Consider the following 10,131-nt stretch of genomic DNA (forward strand, 5'->3'; position numbering starts at 1 on the left):
CAAAGGCAGCAATTTCATGTTCATCCAGCATGGTTAGCACTAGGAAACCCAACACAACACAACACAAAAAATAGTAAATACTTACAATGTTGGGGTGCCTCCCAACTAGCGCTTGTTTAACGTTGGCTAAGCTCAACGGTGTGATGCTCATAGAGGAGCATCAAGCGGTATAGCACAGCTCTCGCGATCCACATGACCGCCGAGATAAACTTTCAATCGTTGGCCATTCACGGTCCAACTATCTTTCTTGTCCATGTCTTCGATGACAATAGCCCCGTACTCCTTCACCTCTTTCACCCGAAATGGCCCGGACCATTTTGATTTCAACTTCCCGGGAAACAATTTCAACCGGGAGTTGAACAATAGGACCAACTGTCCGGACACAAATTCTTTGCTTCGGAGCTTCTTGTCGTGGTACTTTTTTGCCTTTTCTTTGTACAACCAACTTGAGTGGTATGCGGCATTGCGCATCTCTTCCAACTCAAGTAGTTGCACCTTCCTTTTGTCACCGGCCAACTCATTTTCAAAATTTAAAAATTTTAGGGCCCACAAGGCTTTGTGCTCCAATTCAACCGGCAAGTGGCAAGTTTTACCAAACACCAATTGAAAGGGAGTTAGGCCAATTGGAGCTTTAAAGGCCGTACGGTAGGCCCATAATGCTTCGTCCAATTTTTGGGACCACTCCTTTTTTGAATTAGACACGGTTTTTTCGAGGATTCTCTTAATCTCACGATTAGAGACCTCAGCTTGCCCGTTAGCCTGTGGGTGATACGGAGTTGTCACCCTATGCGATACACTGTAATGTTTTAAAATAGTTTCCAAAGGTGCATTACAAAAGTGTGACCCTCTGTCACTTATCAACACTCGGGGGGTTCCGAAACGGGAAAATATGTTTTTCTTCAAAAAAATTTATCACCGTTTTCGCATCCGCCCGAGGTGAGGCAATCGCCTCAACCCACTTAGAGACATAATCGACTGCGACAAGCATGTACTCGTTCCCATAAGAGGGTGGGAATGGTCCTACGAAATCTATGCCCCAACAATCGAATACTTCGACTTCTTGGATATTTTGGAGAGGCATCTCATCTCTCTTACCAATCCCTCCGCTTCTCTGGCAACTGTCACAACTTTGCGCATGGGTATGTGCGTCTTTGAAAATAGTGGGCCAATAAAATCTCGATTGAAGAATTTTAGTGGCCGTTCTAACCCCATTATAGTGTCCGCCGTAAGGCGAGTTGTGACAATGCCAAAGGATACTCTGCGCTTCATCGCCAGTAACGCATCTCCTTAATAGGTTATCACTACCCAACTTAAACAAGTATGGGTCATCCCAAACATAATACTTCGCATCCGAAAGGAACTTCCTTTTTTGGTTCGAAGTTAGGTCGGAAGGCACAAAACCACTAGCCTTGTGGTTCGCAAAGTCTGCAAACCACGGCCTAACTTGAACTTTAAACAGTTTTTCATCAGGAAATTCTTCCCGGATTTCCTTTTCAGACACGGTAACCTCCACATTCACTAAGCGGGATAAATGATCCGCTACCAAGTTTTCCGACCCCCTCTTGTCTTTTATTTCCACATCAAATTCTTGTAACAAGAGGATCCAACGGATGAGCCTTTGCTTCGAATCCGGTTTGGTTAGCAGATGTTTAATCGCCGCGTGGTCGGTATACACAACGACTTTAGACCCTATAAGATAAGATCTAAACTTTTCTAGCGCATACACTATTGCAAGTAGTTCTTTTTCTGTAGTGGCATAGTTTATTTGAGCCTCGTTAAGAACCTTACTTGCATAATGTATCGCATAAAATTTTTTATCTTTTCTTTGGCCAAGTACCGCTCCAACTGCGTAGTCGCTCGCATCACACATTAGTTCAAAATTTTCATTCCAATTGGGAGCGACTATTATTGGAGCAGTAACCAATTTTTCTTTTAAAGTTTCGAAAGCTTGCAAACAATCATCGGTCAAGAGAAATACCTGGTCCTTAGCGAGCAAATTGCTCAAAGGCTTAGCCACCTTTGAGAAGTCCTTGATAAAGCGTCGATAGAACCTGGCGTGCCCCAAAAAGCTACGGATGCCCTTCACATTCACCGGAGGAGGTAATTTTTCTATCACTTCAACCTTAGCTCTATCCACTTCAAGCCCCCTTCTAGAGACTTTGTGGCCTAGCACGATCCCCTCGGTCACCATGAAGTGACACTTCTCCCAATTAAGCACCAAATTGGTCTTCACACATCTTTCCAACACCGTTTTCAAGTTCGCCAAGCATAGACTAAAAGACCCACCAAATACCGAGAAGTCATCCATGAAGACTTCCATTGTTTTCTCTATCAGATCGGCAAAAATGGCTTGCACACATCGTTGGAAAGTCGCCGGTGCATTGCACAGCCCAAAGGGCATTTTTCTGTATGCGAACACTCCAAACGGACACGTGAAAGCCGTCTTCTCATGATCGGCCGGGTCAACCGCAATTTGGTTGTACCCGGAGTAGCCGTCCAAAAAACAATAGTATTGTTGGCCCGATAGTCTTTCGAGCATTTGATCCATAAATGGGAGTGGAAAATGGTCCTTTCGAGTCGCGGTATTCAACCGCCTATAATCAATACACATTCTCCATCCCGTTGCAACTTTAGTAGGGATCAATTCGTCCTTGTCATTTCGGATTACGGTAATTCCACCCTTCTTCGGAACAACGTGCACAGGACTAACCCACGGACTATCCGAGATCGGGTAAATCATTCCCGCATCCAATAGCTTTACAACTTCCTTTCGAACAACCTCCTTCATGGTAGGATTTAAGAGGCGTTGTGGTTGAGCCACCGGCTTAAAATCCTCCTCCATCAAAATCTTGTGCATACAATAGGATGGACTAATTCCTTTTAGATCGGAAAGAGTCCAACCCATGGCTTCTTGATTTGTTTTTAGCACAATGATTAGACGGGCTTCTTCTTCATTTGTCAAAAGGTTGCTTATGATGACCGGCTTTGCCTCGGTCTCATCTAGGAATACATACTTCAAAGTAGAGGGTAGCACTTTCAATTCAATTGGCGCTTTTTCGTCAATAACCTCCTTCTTCAAGTTTTCCTCCTCTACTTCCCATGGTTGTAGGTCGTCTAAACTATCAAGTTCCTTTAAGCATTCCTCAAGAGCTAGCTCTTCTTCAACAGTGAAAACCTCCAATGAGTCGTCAAGAGCTAACTCCATAGGAGATATCTCATGAATATGCTTTGAAACCTCCATAATAGCGTCTTCGATCACATCGATGCAAAAGCTATCATTTCTATCTTTTGAATGCTTCATTGCCTCGAATAGATCGAATGTAACTTCCTCATTTTGAACTCTCACCTTCATTAAACCGTCATCAACATCTATCATCATTCGCGCAGTCTTCATGAACGGTCGGCCCAAGATGAGCGGAGCATCATCATCTTCCTCCATATCAATAACAATAAAATCGACCGGGAAAAAGAATTTGTCGACCTTCACCAAAACATCTTGGGCTACGCCATGAGGATGGGTCGTCGACTTATCCGCCAATTGCAACGTCATTCGGATGGACTTAATCTCAATGTTGCCAAGTCTCTTGATAATTGACAAAGGTATAAGATTAATGCTTGACCCCAAGTCAATAAGTCCTTTCCCGACATAGACGTCACCAATTTTAACCGGCAATGTAACTCTTCCCGGATCAACCTCTTTCTTAGGAAGCGTCCTTTGAATAATGGCACTACAGCTCGCATCAAGGACGATGGTCTCCGGTTCCGTATACCTCCGTTTTTTTGTTAGTATGTCCTTCATGAATTTGGCATACTTGGGCATTTGCTCCAAGGCTTCGGCAAACGGAATGTTGATTTGCAACTGTTTAAAAATATCCATGAACCGGGCGTAATGCCGTTCATTCTCCCTTTTGGACGGGGCATGAGGATAAGGAAGGTTTTGGATTGGAGTAGCGCTCACTACCTCCTTTCCCTTTGCAACTCTAGCACTCTTCCATCTAGGCTTTTTCACTACCTCCCTTATTACCTCATCACTTGTATTTTTCTCAATCTCCACACTTTTTTTCTTTTTAACTTCACCATTATTTTTATTCTTTTCAACTTCTTCACCCTCACTCCACTCTCCTACTTCACCATCAACATTTTCCTCTAATATTTCCTCCTCAATTTCTTTCTCTTTCTCTCCTTGTTCACTCTCAACTCTTTTTTTATTCTCACTACCCAACTCCCTCCCACTTCTCGTCATGATTGCCTTACAATGCTCCTTAAGATTTGTTTGCGTGTTTGCCGAAAAGGAAGGACCGGTTTGTTGTTCCGCGAGTTGCTTGGCAAGTTGCCCAACTTGAGTCTCGAGATTTTTTATAGCCGCGTCATTGCTCTTTTGATTGGCCATTGACATTTGCATGAATTGCGTCAATGTCTCTTCTAACTTAGAATTGACGACCGACGGTTGTTGAGATTGATACGGATTTGGGGGAGGGTTTTGACGGCTAGAAGAACCACCTCCATAACCTTGATTATGATAATAGTTGCTTCTAGGTTGGAACCCTTGGTTCCCTTGGAATTGTTGTTGATTTTGAGGGTGCGGTTGATAAGGTTGTTGTTGTTGTTGTTGTCTCGGTTGATAGTCCCGTTGATTAGCCATGTAGTTTACTTCGTCAAAACCGGGAGGTGGACAAAATCCGGTGTCATGTTCACCTTTACAAAGTTCACAACAAGCTATTTGTTTAGCTTTTGACGGTTCTCTTAACTCTTTGATTTGTTGCGTTAAGAGTTCCACTTGTTGTGAGATGAGCTTTAAATTTCCGAAGCATGGACTTGAATCTTTCCCACGCTTCATTTAAGGATTCACTGGTTCCTTGTGAAAACACCGAGATGGCCGTCTTGGATTCCATGAATCGGTTATGGGAGAAAAATCTTTCGATGAATTTCTCTTCTAACACGTTCCAGTCTGTCATTACGGCTGGTGTTTGATCTAAGTACCAATCCTTTGCTTTACCGAGCAAAGCGTGGGGAAATAATCGTCTGAACAACGGAAGCTCCTGAGCCTGATCCACTCCGGCAGCCAATGCTATCTCATAAAATTTTGTGAGAAAAGCAAATGGGTCTTCATGGTCCATTCCGGTGAATGGACTTCCATATAATAAATTTAGAGTTCCCGTTTTCATCTCAGCTTGCCTTCCTGTGTGGTTGGCAAACTGAGCGGTGTTCCTGGGACTATTTATGCATGGAGTAGAAATAGGTGGTGGCGGTGGTGGCTCCATGTTTGGTATGAATGGTGGTGGATTTGTGGTCGAAGAACTTTCTCCTTTCTCTTGGCGTTGTCTAGCCTGTTGCCTCCTACGTCTCGTTTTGCTATTGAGCCTCCTTGCGGTTCTCTCGATCTCGGGATCAAAAAGAAGTTCGTCCACAGGGATTTGCCCTCGCATAAAATGTAAGCTGCACACTAAACCAAACAAATTACAAGCACAAGTCAAAAATTCACAAGCTAAAACTTAAACAACCATTGCGATGCTCGCAATATCAATTTACAATCCCCGGCAACGGCGCCATTTTGTTAGTTGTAATTTTAAGTGTCGGGTTTTTGTTATCGTATCCACAGGGATTGTAAGATATCACCGCCGTTCGATGGTTGTATTAATTCTAGCTCAATGTAACAGTAGGGTTTTGGTTGGTTGTCACGTTATCTTGCATAAAAAGGTAATAAATTGCGGTAAAAGTTTTGGTTTGAATAAATGAGAAATATTGCCAAAGTTAGGGTTCGATGATCACTTTGCATGTATTTGTTCGGTCAACAATCATATAAACTCCTTTAGATGATAAATCATTTCACAAAGTCCTCCCAATATGTTTCTCTCGAACACACATTGTGAGTTTTCCCATTTTGATCCATTGTTTCTCTCGAACACAATCTATCAAAATGACAACTTTTTGGTTCAACCTTATGGTGAACAAAATCATTCATTACTATCTCTAGCTAATAAACAAGATTGGATGAAAACCTAGGTCAAGAGTTGGTAAACATCTCTCGATCATAAACCAACACAAAGAGTTTTAAATAGAAACAAAGTTTTCATCATATATTCACCATTAAAGAGTTTACACATGAAGATCCTTACATTTACACACAAAGCTAGTAATCACCTACATCTAACCTTGACAAATGGATGACTTAGCTACTCATTTTCATGGTAGCTTGGTCGGCAAGTTTCGGAAGAAGGTTGATCAACATCCAAGTCGGATAATCGAGATTGGATGGGAATCCACCTTCTTTTTGTAGACGATGGTTACTAGATGAAGAGAAATGAAATCTAGGGCATAAAAGATCCTAAGAACAATGCTGGAAAATATCTCTAAGAAAGTACAAAAGTGGAAAAATTAGGTAAAAACTAAGGTATGGCTCTCAAAAGTGGCACTTGCTACTTATAGAGTTGTACTGGGCTGTCATGCTCGCTAGGCGAGCAGAATGGCTCGCCTAGCGAGGGTCAAATTGAGGCACAAGAGGCACCTGCGCCCAGAGACACAGGGTATCTCAGACTGTCATGTTCGCCTAGCGAACAAAACCTTCGCCTAGCGAAGGGCACGCTTCAACCCTCGCTCCAGCGAGGTTGAAAGGTTTGGCTACTGGAATCCTCGCTGGAAACTCGCTAGAGCCTCGCTTAGCGAGTGAGTGCTGGCTGCGCTTTTCACCAAAACTGAACGAACTCGCTACCACCTTCGCCAGCAGCTCGCCTAGCGAATTTATTGATATTTTACTGGAGCTTTTCGCTGGGCGCTCGCCTAGCGAGTGCATCGCCACAACCCTCGCCTAGCGAGCAGGCTGATGAATGCTTGATTTCTTTGGTTCCTTTGCCAACTTTCTTGTGTCTTCATTTTCAATTATTTCATGCCTTCTTCCTGCACAATAACACACAAATCAAAGGTACCAAGATCGTTTATCAATGTAATGCATTTCATCTAAAACAAAGGTGGTTTTGACAATTTAGCAAGGAAATAGAGTGAAAGATGCCCACATATGATAGCTCAAATAAGCACTTTTTGGCATCTAACAATGATATATCTGTTTGTGTTTTGCTGCACTATTATGGATTAGGTGTGGATTGATTGAACATGATTTCATGTATTACATTGGTTTTTGGAATGTTGCAGGTCTGGTGCAAGTTTCGTACAGCTGGTTGCAAGCTTGGTCATGGCATGCCAAGGTCATAAATACATGAAAGCCAATCTGACATTGAATAAAGATGTTTGAATGAAGATGGAGTTTGAGAAAAGATAACTCTAAGGTAGATTTAAGGTTAGGTCAAACTCTGGGCAAGGCTTGGTCAACCGTTTGACCAAAAGTCAATTGTATAAAAAAAGTGTAATTTCTTTTTAAGTTTCCAATATCCTTGTAACTTATATTTGAACTTTGGCTCTTTGACTAAATGACTTGTAACTTATCCTTTAAGTAATAAAATTTATCCCTCCATTTTGGATCATTTAAATTTGAATTTCTTACTTCTTGAATGCAATAAGTGCAAGGATCAGTATTCAATTGAAACCATAGTGTATTCCAAGGAAAATAGTAATGAAATAATCAATCATGACTTGGTCAACAAAAAGTCAACCTTTCATGATTGACTTTGTTGACCAAAAGTCAATTCTTGTGTGAATGTCCTCAACTTCTACTTTTCCCAAGGATATATCCAAAATGAATTCCTGATCCAACTTGAATAAGAAAGTCCAAACAAATTGGGCAAAAGTCAATCTTCAAAAGGTAACCTTGACCAAAAAGTCAATTGCAACATGATAACTTATTTTTCAAGTAAGCACATACCAAGAGGCCCTTATACCATAAGAATTTCCATGGAATTCACAATATCTTGCATCACAAGTCACAATATCAATCTAATCATCTGGTCAAAACCCAATATTTAGTCAATCCAATTGCAACCCTTTGAACCAATGAATGAATGATTGTATGCAAATGAATGGATGTCTTGATGAATGCTTATGGTAGATGAAATGCATATGAATTTGAAAACATGAGTTAGATAAAGTTGAATTAAGGGTAAGGAAAATTTTTGGGTATGACAGAGAGGTTGTGGAAAAATGTCTGAGAAATAGTTCACCATGATTCTTTCACAATGTAGGTCACCTCTCCACTAACAACCATTATCATCCTTAAGTTTCTTGATGGAGTTAGTTTTCCTTCTTTGATTTTCTTTGCCCTAAAAGAACTATGTGTTGTGATCCCTAACCTTTACCCAAACTGCTCTACTTTTCTTCCTTCAAATAGTCTCTTCCATTTGTAAGAGATTGTTCCTTTAACATTCGAGCGCCTTGAAATTCTTCATATCCTCCTTGCTAGCTGACCAATTAATTTTGTCTTCGAGAAAAAACTCAATTCTCTTAATTTATTTAGTCCTCATTCCTAATCTATACTCTTTGAAAGAATCATACAACCATTGGATAACCTTTAGATTTAGGTGCCCTTTGTACTCATTCCCATTCCACAACTGCCTCACAAGATTTTTTGCACATGGAATCTCTCATACAAATCTCCTCAAATCTAAAAATGTGAGATCTCCACATGTTAGCTTACTCCATATTAGACTCAAGGTCAATCTGAATGGTTGCATGATTTGATCCAAAGTGAGAAAGGTGGATAACCATGAGTGGAGAGAACATGTTTATAAAGCTATCAGTTGTTAATCCCATGTCAAGGTGGAACTAAATGTTTTCTTCCTCTGGCCTACCGTTGGACCAAGTGAATGGATATCCTTTGAAACCTAAATCAAATAAACTACATAGCTCCAAGGTTTGATGGCTCCAAGACATTTGGCCAAAAGTTCTGGAATTTTCTCCACTTTTTCATTCTCAGCTAACATATCATTGAAGTCCCTAAAATAGATTACACGATCACCACTTCACTACACCAACTCTTTAACAAGTAACCAAGTTCTCCTTTTATGTTGTTCTTCCGAGAAGCCTAGATTCCATTGAAGAACCAATCCTGATCCTCATAGTCCTCTAAGATCGAACCACCAATATGATTGGAGGATAAGGACATGATGTTTATATTTAGGTTATCCTTCCAGAACAACGCCAACCCTCTTGATATATATCTCTCTGACCCATTGCACTCCACAATATGACCAAAGTCAAAACCGCATTTAAATTGAATAACCTACATTTTTTCCTACCGAAGGCATATTTCCATGAGAAACACCACATTGGGATATTCCAGACGTATGAGCCTTGTAAAGGCTCGAACATCATGGAGATTCCCTAACCCCCTAAAATTCCTACTGAGGATTTTCATTGAGGTAGGCAGTGTTAGATTTCCAACACCACCTCTGGTACAAGCTCTTTTCTCCATTTCCACAGTCTTTTGGGTTACCGTTTGTGATCATCACATCGACTAACTTTCTTTTCCCACCTTCACCCTCTAATAATTTTAATTGAACTGGTTTTTCCTTCTTCCCGACTTTCCTCCTTGTCCATTTCTTCTTTTTGATTGTTGCACCTTTAGAAATTGGACATTCCCCTTTCCTGATATTGGAGATATCCACCGCACCCAGAGATATTTCCACCGATTCTATTTCCAGGATATTGTTTTGTTTGATTGTATCCTTCAAACCTTTAGTCTCTTCAGGATAATTTCCACTTGCTAAGTTTTGGTCAATTGCCACATCCCCCTCTTTCTCATTCCCTTTAGTACCACACTAACTTTGGCTAGAAGAAATGTTCAAAAGGTTCCTGCTACACGTCCCAAAGCTGGAGTCTTTCCTCTTTTTTTCTTCTAGAACTCTTAACAAAGGAGAAGATCTAAGCTAAAGGCCATAAGACAGCTCTTGCTCTTCCAAATCTTCATAACCTTCTTCGCTCAAATATCTTAATGTGTCATAATCCTTGAGTTGATATCCTAGTCTTCCATAGCAAAGCAAAAAGTTTGAAGTCGCTCATATTTGAAATGAACCCGAAGACTTTTCTATTTGAATCTCACCATTGTACCCCGCTTTAAAGGTTGTTTCAGATCCATTGTCACCTTTATCCGGAGGAAACAACCATTCCTATGAGCTTCTTTCTGGTCCATCTCCTCAAAAGTTCTGAAAATCCCTCTGATTTTCTCTGCCATTATTTCAGATCTGA

The sequence above is a fragment of the Lathyrus oleraceus genome, chromosome 5 (genome assembly GCF_024323335.1).
Source record: "Lathyrus oleraceus cultivar Zhongwan6 chromosome 5, CAAS_Psat_ZW6_1.0, whole genome shotgun sequence".
Classification (NCBI taxonomy): Eukaryota; Viridiplantae; Streptophyta; class Magnoliopsida; order Fabales; family Fabaceae; genus Lathyrus; species Lathyrus oleraceus.